Below are 13438 nucleotides of genomic sequence, written 5' to 3' on the forward strand. Positions count from 1 at the left end.
TATTTTATCTGAAAATGGTATAGCTATTAAATAAAATCCTATCATTTAACTTAATTTAGCACAACTCTAGAATTTAGATACCAAACATTTAGAGATTATCTTAAGCATACATTTTAAATATATATTTTAAAAAATTTACCCAAAACTCTCATCTCATTTGCATTTAATTTACTTCAATTTTTATCACACCACATTACTATTATTTTTTTTTGACAAATCTGTAACATATATAACAGGATCTTATTTGACTTTCATTAAACCTAGGTACAGTAAAAGTATTATACTTAATATTGATGACTTTAAAGATGTCTATATTAATTAGAACATACTTAAACTAAACAATACCAAGTGTTATCTTAATATTGAATATTTTCCAGTTCACGTGAACCTGAAGGTCAACTTAGTCAGTTTTTATTTTAAAAATACTTAATTTGTAAGCTATTACTTTTTACGTCAATTAAGCAGAGCTCTTTGACTTTTTTTTTTTTTTTAGCTGTAGAAATATCTCACATCTATAATGTGTACTCAGGCTTATAAACAGACCAAAGTTAGAGATCTCATAGCTTCACTTTAAAACTTACTTATAAGATAGGTATAATAATAGTTGGAGTAAGCTTAATTTGCTTGCTCAAATCACTAAGGCTTACTATTTATGAAAAAGACATTTAAGATTTCTTGACAAAGTCTGACGGACCCATCAGAGTTCTGAGCTCTAAAATGCCAAAAATTTCTTTGGCCTTAAGTTTTCTCTCATTGAGCTAATTAGGCTCAGTCGTAGGTCACTGTTTGCTGTATATACATTTCTGATCTGCAAGAAAATGACAGACACTTCCAGTTCCCCAGAGAACTGCTCTGTCACGCAGGCCCAATTGTATCTCCTTATTTGGCTTTTTTGTATCAGTGAGAAGAGCTGTAAACCAAGAATTCCATGTTTTAAAACTTTAAGGTTCAATTTATCTTGTCTTCCAAAGCTTGCATAAGGCATTTAGTAAGGTCTCTTTTCCTTGAGTTATAAGTTAAACCCAGGGTAAACCTCTTATTATATTTTTCTATTAGCCACTGAATATTAGTTTTTAGTTTTACATTATATTGGACGGCTCATGTAACTCTATTGGTTTCCTTTATTTTGTTCAATTAATATTTTCTGAGGGACAGAAATGTGCCCAGCCTTGTAATACCAAGAAGAGGAAGCGTTTTTCCATTGAAACATATCTATCCCACAACATAATTAAGCAAAAAGTTTATATAAAGCCCATTTAAACATACCAAATTTACAAACTTTTATCTCAATTTTATTAACTCTTATACCTTTAATTTTAATATTTATTAGGTTTAATCAATAATTTTTATTTCTAGAAGGAATGCCAGAAGCCTTTTTCTTCTTTTCTTTTCTTTCTTTTTTTTTTTTTCACTGTATCTAATTTTATAGAAAAGTCTCTGGGATCCCCAAGTTTGAGCCTAAGAACTTAGGCCCTTCTCAACTTTTAATTTGATTAATTGGTCTGTTGCCCCAGTCATTGATCAAATATCACAGTCTAAATATATTATATGTATCTATCCCTATAAATACATACATTTTAAACTGGGGTAAATAAAACGGACTTGTTTGAACTTTAATTTTGGGGGGCAGTAGGTGATCTCTTTGGCCACTTTTTTTTTTTTAACTTTACGTAGTGTAGTATTAAAACCTTGTCTCTAAATCCAAAAATGTCCATTTTATTTATCTCATTCAAAATAACCATCAAAAAAATTTACCCATTTTGGATAAGCCCCTTATCTTTCTTTTTTTTCCGTTAAGAAAAAAGTCTTTCGACATTTTTACATTCTTTTTTCCAGTTACTCAACCTAATTAACATTAATTATTCTTAGATTTTATTAACATCTCTAAAACCATTAATGGGAAAGGAAAAACATAAATGTAGCTTTTTAAACCAGTTTTTGTAAAATAAGTTCTTAGATTAACCATTAGATATATTTTCTACCTTTAAACTTGATTTTAATAGGTACCAATAAAACGGCTGTTTATAATGAGAGCTCTTTCAACTCTCACCAATTTAAAAGGTTTTCCAAATTAAGGGATCCATCATATAGCCATCAATTTATATATATATAATGATTTTAAACGAATAAGATGAAGAGGCTTTTCCAAATGAGAGTAGGGGTGCTGCCTAAATAAAATTCAAAAGTTTACTCTTCAAAAGGTAAAGCAATTCATGGTCCAGACTGATGCAACAAAGGTTAAGATGGCAAAATGCCTGAAAATTGGTACAAAGGATTGTTGAGAATCCCAATTTATTTGTGTGGCCACCATATGTACACAATACTTGTACCTTTTGCATGGCAGAGTCCAAATTTTCCATTAAAAACAAAAAGGAAACACATATATACATACATACACACACATAAAACATCCAGCGAAAGATAAAACGTTTATATTTCAAGGACACAGGAAGAGAAATCCAAGTTCCCCCTAAAAGGGTTTTGGTTTTTATAAGTCCAGAATTCCAAAAAATGTTTTTATCAGGCCTGCTTAGTTACTTTAAGAGTGAGATTTTTTTTTTAATTCCCAATTAAATTTGTAAGTTTTGTATGTATATAATCCTGGCTGGGGTATTAGTTGGAGGCTGGCAATCTGTCATTTCTTTATCTTTCTTTCCTTTTCTTTCTTCCTTTCTTTCTTTCTTTTTTTTTTTTTTTTTTTTTTGAAAGTTCTATTCCCCATTCTAACGTAGGGTTGTCAGAATAAAATTGCTAGTAGGCTTTCCCGCAGGGACAACTCTATGGCATGAAGTCTTTGCCTATATCACTCCTGCAAGTTTCTCAGTCATCCGAGAAAACTGTTACCAGCCAGGAAGGGGGTCCCATTTTTGGAGTTGAAAGGTTCCTCATAAGAGTTTTACTTTTATTCTGAAAAATTCAATGGAGGTAACCAAATTGAGGAAAACATTAGACCAGCCCCTTACCTAACCACTCAGTCCTGACCCCAGTGTCTTTCAACATGGACCCACTCTGGATGTCTCCACTGGGAATTTTCCTGGTATCTTTCAACCAGCCCCACCTTGGAAGTCTCCTAAAGATGGGTGTTTCCCGTTATCTTTCAACCAGGCCCCACCCAGTATGTCTCCACTGGGTGGGTTATTCCCCCCCAGTATCTTTCAACTGGAGGGCCAGGTACCTGGATACACCGCCAAATAAAACTCAGGATTATCAGCCAATATGGGAGATCCGAGAACCAAGATAGACTCACCCAAATTCATCTGGACTCCCCGAGGATGTGGATGGGCACAAAGGGCCACTGCTGATACCAAGGTCCGGATACTCGGAGAGTTCAGGTGGAGAAAGTCTGCTCTGGGTCCCTTCATGGTGTCCAAAACTGTTGACTGAAATACATGTGCAGCCTAAAAGTTAAGAGTTATGTTTATTTGGCGGGAGGACTCGATCCGGGATGACAGCCTCTCAGATCTCTCTGAGGGACTGCTCCGAAGAGGTTGGGGAGGAGCTAGGATATATAGGAGCTTTACAACAAAGACCAGGTTGTTGGAACAATAAAACATTGTTATCTAAAAAAAGCCAGGTATGTCAAGTTAAAGAGTTTAGTGATTTTCTATGTATCATTTGGGCTCACTGGATTCATTCTTTAGACAAGCACCTAGCTATCTAGGGCAAGTATCCTGTCTTGTATTATTCTCATTCTGTTCAGAGGGCACTGTTGTGAGTGGCTGTAGAGGCTGGTCTTCAGGCCTGTCCTCGCTGGGGGATGGCGGCAGCCGCTGATGACTTGGTTTCAGCATTATTTGTTTCCTGACATGGTTGCAGTATTTTCATTCACATTGTAGTATTTTCATTCACAGACTGATTGTGGATAATCTGGATACGTGGAAAGGAACCGAGATAGAATTACTGCAGGTACCTTCTACTTTAATATTCCGTGTGCAAACATAAACACGGATGAAGCATACATTTGAATTTGGTGGTGTAGGGAAGGGTTTCTGCACATTACAGGAGAAGGCAAGGCAGAATTCCTCTACTTTGTTGGCAGGGATGTGGGTCCACCTGTCTTTTCTGTAGCGGTTTCTGAGAGCAGTTTATGGTAACTAACAAACATTGACAAACGGTGGCACACATTGCATTTAAGAGCTGGCCTGTGCAAACTTGTGTAATGGACAGGTGGATTGGAGAGAGATGTAGCCCAGGCCTGGGCTCAGATACAGGTTTAAATCGCCATTTCCTCACCAAAGGGCCTTGGACTAGAGTGTAACCTCCCTTAATCTGTTGGTGAATCTGTGAAATGTGCATTATAATATTCGTTTCTTCCTGGGTTTGTTGTAAGTTGTAAACAGTATTATAACACTCTTGAAACACTTAACAAACAGGCACTTAGCAGTGTTCACTGTGTCTGTCCGCCCCGCTTAGCGTGTGTCACAGCCGTAAAGGTAGCATGTGCCTGTTGAGGATGCACTGGTAGCCCCTTGAATAGGTTGTGAATTTGGTGATTTCCTTTAATCCTTGAAACTCTATATGCCATGGGCAGTTATTTTCATGGACAGATGAGGAATCTCAGGGTAAAGAAGACTGTGTAATTTGCCCAAAGTCAGACCATAATTTTGGGTGCTGGGGCCTCGGTTCAGCATGGGCCCCTGGGCCTTCTGCCCTCTCGGTTCAGCCCCAGAGCCAGACGTGGGGTCGCCTGTCTCCCAGCCCAGAATATCCAGTAGGCAGCAACACAAACCTGGACCTGTGCTGCTTAAGCAAAACTCCGGAGGGGAGGCAGGTACTAAGGGGATAAATGTAAAAACAGAAGACTGCAAATTGTGATCAGCTCTGAGAAGGAAAGGAACACGCCTCGCCACGCAGAGCTGGGAGCTTTCCCTTCGGGGCTGCTCTGGGGGCGTTCATCTCAGCTAAACAAACTCCGGTCCTGCACCAACGCAGGAAGGCAGGGCGCGTGTGACCAGGTTGACTTGGCCTCTTTGATCATACTCATTCCCCATTCAGCGGCAGCTCTTACGGGCACTTACCTAGTAAACAGATTTCAGCCATAATCATCACGCACTTTGCTTGGTAGTTTTATTGGCCTCACATTTGAGATGAGGTAATTGAAGCTGGGGAGTTTGTTGCATGCCCGTGATTACCTTGGAAATAACCCCACTGGTCTTTCAACCTAGACTGGTGTGGCTGTTATATCCCAGCCCTTTGAATGGCATCGTGTAGCTTCTACCAAGTGGCACAAATGACTGACATTGATTTTTCTTAATTCGTAGGAAATGGTATGTGACAATAAGAGAAAAAGGTAGTCAGAAATTGTTTGGAAAACTAGAACAAAATCCAATTCTTCCCCAGCTGGGAAGCGTACCCAGTGTCACTCACCCCACTCACTGCCTGGCATCTCCTCCCTGCCGACTCCGTGTTCAGAAGCCACTCTGAGCCTTTGAAGAACATTTTGCCTCATGACACTGTTCACTAGGACCTGCGGCCTCTCTGTCCCTGGTTAACTCTCTCTTCAAAGCCATTTAAATTTTATGCAGGCTCCTCAGCTCAGATGTAAGAATAGCCTCTTTAAACTTCTTGATGCAGCTCCTTAGTGAAGATCTTTTGAAGGAAACCTAGCCAAAACCTGGGAGGTATGCACACAGTGACTGCAAACTCAGCACTTTGTGAAGTTCAGAATCAGAGGGGTGGGAGACACAGGAAAGGCTTTTTAAGGTAGAAAGGGGAAAGTGAAAGGACGCAGGCTGTGTGAGACTGAAGCATCTCGGTCCCAGCTAGCAAGGCAGCGGTGTTCAGGATGGTATGTGAGGAGTACAGAGTTCTCACAAAGAAAGAAGTGGTGGGATGGGAGGGAGGACAGATAGATTCTTTACTATGGAAGGAAAAAGTGCGCTGAAAACTTTCTGGTTGAATAAGAGGGCTGTGACATGATGTGCTTGTATTTTGGAGAGAAGGGTTTTGTGGGGACAGGCCTAGGAGAACGCTGTCTGGCTAGGGGGTCAGCACAACAGGGAACCACAGAGAACAGGGCCGACCTCAGGGACCCTGCTGGGGGAGGGCCTGCCCGCCATTTTGAGCCCTGGGGGCTGCTTCTGTCCCTTAGCTGGGGCCTCAGAACTCCCTTCATATCCCAGTCCTGTTGATACAAGAAAACAGATGTGGGGCATGAGAAGGGCTGTGTCCCAGGCTTTGGTTGAGCCCCTGGAATGTGCCCCACCAGACGTGGGTCCTTGGCTTCCTGCAGGAAAGATTTCAAGAGCAAGCCACTGTTGAGTAATGGTAGATTTATTCACAGAGACACATTGAAAGGCAAGAGAAAGGCCACGAGTTGTGGGGTTCGGGTGCTCAGATTAAAAGTAGGTACACACTCCACAGACAGAGTGTGGGCCTTCTCGGAAGAGGGAGAGAGAGTGGTGACCGCGAGGTGGCGCTGTGTTGCTCGTTTTCTTGGGCTTGGTTGTTTCATATGCTAATAAGTAGACTGAGCAACCTAAGGGCAAGGGGCTGGGATTCCCAGGGAGTTGGCCATTTCCCACCCTGTGACCTTTTGTGGCTAGCCTTGGGATGGCCATGGTGCCTTGGGGCATGTAAATTCACCATGTTACTATTACAATGGGTGTATAATGAAGCTCAAGCTCTGCTAGAAGTTATATCTCTTCATCTTGAGCCTGAAGGCCTATTGGGGATTGAATCCTTCACCATTTTGATGTTAATTGTTGTGGCCTTCCTTGAATGGCTGTGCTCTGCCCCCTTCCATTCTGTCTCACTGTGATGACACAGAGAGAGCAAAGGCCGGGCCCTACCCATGCTCCTGTATTTAACAGGGGGAGGGGTGGTGCGGGCTGAGGATGACTCTGAGTGGTGAGAAGGATATTTCAGATTTTCCCACGTGGGACATGGGGACCTGCCAGCAGCCACTGCAGATTTATCTAACGGGCATTATCGCTTGTGTCACTCATCTTTTCTATTTTTCTTTTATTTTTTTCAAGTATTTAATCTAAATTTAATATCAGGATTTTTTTGGAAACAAATTTCTCTTTTTCTTTTCTTTGGGGCTCTTTAGGGGGTAGGTAATTAGGTGTATTTATCTGTTCGTGGAGGCCCTGGCACTTGAACCCAGGACCCCGTGCACGCTAAGCACACGCTCTACCACTGAGCTCTACCACCCGTCCCATCATCTTTTACTTTTTGCTTTAGCTGCCAAGAATCTTACAGCTGAATTTCTAGTAGGCCTTTAACACTTACCCTAACTTCATGGCATTCATTTTTATGACTTTACCTTCCCCTGGTTTCATTTAAGTATTCAATCTCCATTTTGTCTTCACTCTCACTTTTGTCTTTTTGTTGTTATGGTTGTTAAGCTGTGTTTAAAAAAATTGTTTAATTTCTCTTTTAGCAGGAGGCTGAAAGTAAATAAATATGTAAACAAACTTATCACACTTAAATATTTTATACTTTCTAAGCTGTTTAGTAGTTACTTAAAAACCGAATTGAATACTAAAGTGATAAAATTTTTAAATTATTTTTTAATTTTTTATAAAGGTATAGCTGATTTACAATATGATATAAGTTTCAGGTGTACAATAGTTGCACAATTTTTATTTTTATGTTCCATTTATAATTATTGTAAATCATTGGCTATATTCCCTGTGTTGTAAGATCCATCCCTGTAGCGTGTTTATGTTAGATGGACCAGTTTGTATAAGAAAGCTGGGTAAAGCAGAGTCTGGGGAGTGGCTCTGTCTAACCCATGTTCATGGTCACCCTTCCTGTCAGAGCCCAGGCCCTCACTCCTCTCTGAAGGGGAGCGAGTGGAGTCAGCCCTCAACAGCGCTGGCACCACCCTCTGAGTGGCAGTGACAACAGTGACTCTCTGTGGACATGCAAATTGTTGTTCCAGGAGCTTTACATGCATTTATTAATTAAAGCCCTCCTGTGAGGAATCATTTTATGTTTTTAATGAATAATACATTTTATTTTGATTTTGATAGACTTCAAACCTCCAGAAAATGTACTGGAATAGTACAATAAACGCTTAGAGACAGTTCACCTAAAAGGGCACTTTTTGCCCTTTTGTGTCTGGTTTATTTTAGTATAAACTTTCAAGGTCCATACATGTTGTAGCCTCAATCAGTAATTTATTCTTTTGATTTGATAATATCTTTTTTCTTTTTTTGTGTATTTAAAAATATTTTCATTGAATTCTAGTCAGTTTATAATGTTGCATCAGTTTCTTGTGTACAGCACAACACTTCATTTATATAGGAACATACCTGTATTCATTTTCATATTCTTTTTCAACATAAGTTACTATAAGATACTAAATATATTCTCCTGTGCTATACAGTATAAACTTGCTGTTTACTCTATACATACTATCTGCAAATCTTGAACTCCCAATTTATTCCTTCCCACACCCTCTCCCCTCTGGTAACCATAGTTTGGTTTCTATGTCTCTGTGTCTGTTTCTGTTCTGTAGATAAGTTTATCTTTTTGTTTGGTTGTTTTTTCATTTTTTGTTTTTTTTTTAGATTCCACATCTGAGCGATCTCATATGGTATTTTTCTCTCTCTTTCTGGGTTACTTCACTTAGAATGACATTCTCCAGGTCCATTCATGTTGCTACAAATGGCATTATTTTATTATTTTTTTATGGGTGAATAGTAGTCTATTGTACAAATATACTACAACCTCTTTATCCAGGCATCTGTCAGTGGACATTTAGGTTGTTTCCATGTCTTGCTATTGTAAATAGTGCTGCTGTGAACATTGGGGTGTAGGTGTCTTTTTGAATTAGGGTTCCTTCTGGATATGTGCCTAGGAGTGGGATTGCTGGGTCATATGGGAGGTCAATTTTTTGTCTTTTGAGGAACCTCTATAATGATTTCCACAATGGCTCCACCAAACTGCATTCCCACCACAGTGTAGGAGGGTTCCCTGTTCTCCACAGCCTCTCCAGCATTTATTGTTTGTGAACTTCTGAATGATGGCTATTCGGACTGGCGAGATGTGATATTTGATTGCAGTTTTGATTTGCATTTCTCTGATAACGATATTGAGCATTTTTTCATGTGCCTATTGGCCATTTGTATGTCTTCATTGGAGAAAAGTTTCTTTAGGTCTTCTGCCCATTTTTGGATTGAGTTGTTTGTTTTTCTTTCTTATGAAGTGTAAAAGCTGTTTATAGATTCTGGGAATTAAGCCCTTGTCAGTCTCATTTATTGCAAATATTTTCTCCCATTCTATAGGTTGTCTTTTTGTTTTGCTTACTGTTTCCTTTGCTGTGAAAAAGCTTGTAAGTTTAATTACATCCTACTTGTATATTTTTGCTTGTATTTCTATTGCTTGAGTAGACTGCTCTAGGAGAACATTGCTGAGATGTATGCCAGATGTTTTCCCTATGTTTTCTTCTAAGAGGTTTATAGTGTCTTGTCTACATGTTTAAGTCTTTAAGCCATTTTGAATTTATTTTTGTGTATGCTGTGAGGGAGTAGTCTAACTTCATTGATTTACATGCAGCTGTCCAGTTTTCCCTACACCATTTTCTGAAGAGGCTGTCTTTACTCCATTGTATGTTCTCACCTCCTTTGTCAAAGATTCAATGACCAAAAGTTTGTGGGCCTATTCTTGGTAATTTTGTTTATCCGTTCATTGATGGATGGATATTTTTTGTAACCTTTGGCTACTCTGAATGATACTGCCATGTATATTGATGTGCAAGTTTTTGTGAGAATATGTTTTCATTCTGTTGGCTGTACAGTTGGCCAGCCATATCTGTAGTTTCCACTTCATAGATCCAGATGGCTGATTGTAAACGGACTCGAACATCCTTGGATTATGGAATCCAGGATGGGGGGTTCCTGAAACCAACCCCCCGAGGATACTAAGGGATGACTCTACATGTAGGAGTGAAATTGATGAGCCATATAACTCTAACCTTTTGAGGAAACAACAGACTTCTCCAAAGAAGCTGCACCATTGTCCCTTTCCACTGGCCGCATATGAGGTATCTCTGCCTCCTGAACAACACTTGTTATTGTGCATGTTTTGATTATAACCATCCTGGTGGTTGTAAAATAAGATCTCATTTTCATTTTGATTTGGCTAGTGATGCTGAGCTTCTTTTCATATGCTTATTGGCCATTTGTGTATTTTTTTAAATCCTTGGAAAATTTAAAAATTGGGTCGATTTTCTTTGTATTGTTCAGGTGTAAGCATTTGTTTTATATCCTGAATACTAATCTCTTATTAGATACATGCTTTGTAAAATTTTTCTCCTATTCTGCAGATTGTGCTTTCACTTTAGTTCTTTTAAACATTAAAACAATTTCTTTACAGGTGAGGTAATTAGATGTATTGATTTATTTTATATTTCTTGCTAAGCACGCCCTCTATCAGTTGAGATACCCCCTTCCCCTGTCATTTCCCTTTCTTGATGATGTCCTCTGTAACAAAAAGGTTTTAATTTTGATGAAGTCCAGTTTATCTGCTTTTTTCGTCTATCACTTGTGCTCTTCGTATTGTATCTAGGAAACCAAAGCCTATCCTAGGACCTCAAAGATTTATACTGTGTCTTCTTTTAGAAAGTTTATAGGTTTAGTTTTTACGTTTCTGTCTCTGATCCATTTTGAATTAATTTTTATTTGTTATATAAAATATGGGGGTCCAGATTCCAGATTCATTCTTTTGCCTGCAGATACCCAGCTTTCCCTGCACCATTTGTTGAATAGACTATTCTTTCCATGGAGTGTTGTTGGCAGCCTTGTGGAAAACTGACTGTAAATGTAAGTTTTTTCCCCCTGGGATTTTATTGTGTCTCATAGATTTATTTATCCAAACTTATGCCAGTACCATACTGACTTAGTACTATAGGTTTTTAGTACCCTTTAAAGTGAGTCCTCCCACTTTGCTCTGCTTCTTCAAGATTGCTTTGGCTGTCCTGGGCCCCTTGCCCTTCCATATGAATTTTGGGATAAGTTTTTCAATTTTTGCAAAGAAGTCAGCTGGAATTTTGATAGGGATTCCACTGAATTTGTAACTCACTTTGGGGAGTCTTAACATTTTTAACAATATTGTCTACCATTCCATCAACATGAGATGTCTTCCATATATGTAGATCTTTTAAAATGTTTTGGTGATACTTCAAAATATTCAATGTACAAATCTTGTAAATTTTTGTTAAATGTATCTCTCATTTTATTTTTAATGCTGTTGTAAATGGAAAGTCTGAGCTTCTTGAGGGTAGGACTATATATCAATTTGTTTATTTCTAGGATTTCTACGCAGCAACTACACTAGGTTTATATTTGCAACATAAATCTATCCACAACTCTTCCCACCCCCGTGTCATAAGAAACCAAGACCCAGGTTAAGCTACCTGAACACCTATGTGGAAGTGAGAAATGAGACCCTTGGGTGGGGCTTTGTGAAGATGATACTGAGAGCTTATTTAGGATGGCTTCATCTTAATTTCTTTTAAACTACACTTTCGGTGTAGTCAGATACATTAAGAACATGTCCTTTTGATGTGCAGAGTAGCTAAGACTATTATCAAATAATTTCTAGAGAGAGTGTTGTACTTGAAATCTAATTTGCATCAATCTTTGAAGATTTATGTTTCAGGAGCTTTGACTAAAGAACACCTGTCTTTATTCATTAGTGACAATTAAATGCTCAAGCAACATGTAATAGTCTGAGAAACTGCCCCCGCCTCGTAGTGCTGGGTGGCTGCAGCTGTAACCGGAGTCAGCGCTTACCTTTCCCAGTATGCTTGTGCTGATCTGCTCAAAGCGGTTCGTCCAACAGTGTGTCTGTAGTCTGTTGGACATAGCCATAAAACATTGAGTTAAGGTTGCTGGAATGCATTATATTCTTATTAATAATAAGTAAGCACATATTGAGTGCTTACTGTATGTTGGGAATTGTCCCTCAGCCTCACATGAATATTATTTCTCTTAAAACCTCACATATTTTCTTGTTATTCTCACTTTACAGATAAGGAGACTGAGAATTAAGTCTTCTCTCTTTTGGGTGGAGCTCATTATCAATGACGGGAAGTTGTAAGGAAAAAGATACTGATTCATCCTGAGAAAACATTTTTCTGAGAGTCAGCAGTGAAGAGGGTGAACACTGAAGAAGGTGATCATTGTTTGAGTGAGACGAGCCCCGGATTGTACGGAGTCAGCATCCCTGTCCTGGACACGGCACGTGTAGATCTGTGTGGTGGGTGAGGCGGCGAGTCCGCGCGGGGAACGCGGATGCCGGGCCATTGGGCTGTGCTCAGGCCCGGTGGGGCTTTCTCCTAAGGGTAGTGGACAGTCATTGACAGATTTTAAGCAGGGGAGTGGGGTGCTCTCGTAGATCACTTTTGTCTTGTAGAATGCTTAGAAACATTTAGAAGGCTCAGCAGGAGGTGATGTGATGAGTCAGATTAGGGTGGCTGCCAGGTGTAGGAGTGTAGAATTTTCAAGTGGTTTTCAGTCCCAGTTTTGTGGCTCAGTAGCCGTGTCACTTTGGATGATGCACTCAAGGAAGAGAAACAATTTATCTAATCAATAAAAGCAGTGATGTACCGACCTCCCAGGACTGCTGTGGAGATCCAGTGAGATCACATGTGCACAGTGTGCAGCATGGTACCCAGCACAGAGTCATTGCTGAGTGAGTGCCAGTGAGTATCTGGTAGGACAGGTGTGGGTGGTGGGACTCGGTGAATGAGGAAATCTGGGCCCTGAAGGAGGGGTCCAGTCACATCTGTGAGTGATGGGCCTGAGCTGGGAGAGGCAGAGAGACCTTGCCCCCCGACCAGGGGCCCTGGGCAGGACGGATATGGGAGGAGCACCGTGAAGTCAGCTCTTTGCAGGTGGAGTTGGAGTTGCCCTTGAGACATCTAAGTGCAGTGTCACGAGCTCAAAGAGGAGGTCTAGGCCCAGGCTGTGAATTTTCCTATAATCTTAATCCCTGAATACACCGAGGTATTGATCACTGAACGTGAAGGCATACTTTACAGGACAAGTGAATAGTAGTATCATCTCTGTCATCAAAGCTCACGTCTCTTTATTCATCACCCACTTTGCTAATTGTGTACTTACAGAGCTCACTACACCGACCTCCCCTGGGCTCAGGCTCCACAGTAAAGTGCTGGTGAGCCTCCCTCCTTTCCAGAAGATGACACAATTTGCTGGTAGCCTTCTGTACCTCTCCAGACTTAGAATTTTTGTTTGTTGATTTAATTCTATTTTCTATTTGCCATCTCCTGACAAGAGAGACCTTTTACCTCATGGTCATATTTCAATTAGCTGTTACTGAGAATTGCTGATCTGATCCATAGAGTAAGTATTATATTAACCTTGTAGAGTATTTATCATTTTTCTGTCTTTGCCCTTTAATTTTGTATTCCCTTTCTGTATCCTATTTGGGGCCTTAATTTTTTTTAATTAAAAGATGTCTGTTT

At 39.7% G+C, this 13438-nt stretch overlaps 1 protein-coding gene across 1 annotated transcript in view; it reads left to right on the plus strand.

Moving 5' to 3' along the window:
* LOC135319022 (uncharacterized) overlaps positions 1-13186 on the plus strand; it is an 80082-nt gene extending 66896 nt beyond the window's left edge. Inside the window, exons 17-18 of the transcript XR_010377582.1 lie at positions 10685-10772; positions 11983-13186. The gene's annotated coding sequence lies outside the window, so the exon portion shown is untranslated. The remainder of the gene's footprint in view (positions 1-10684; positions 10773-11982) is intronic.
* Positions 13187-13438: the final 252 nt, after the last annotated feature.

This window comes from Camelus dromedarius, chromosome 23 (genome assembly GCF_036321535.1).
Source record: "Camelus dromedarius isolate mCamDro1 chromosome 23, mCamDro1.pat, whole genome shotgun sequence".
Classification (NCBI taxonomy): domain Eukaryota; kingdom Metazoa; phylum Chordata; class Mammalia; order Artiodactyla; family Camelidae; genus Camelus; species Camelus dromedarius.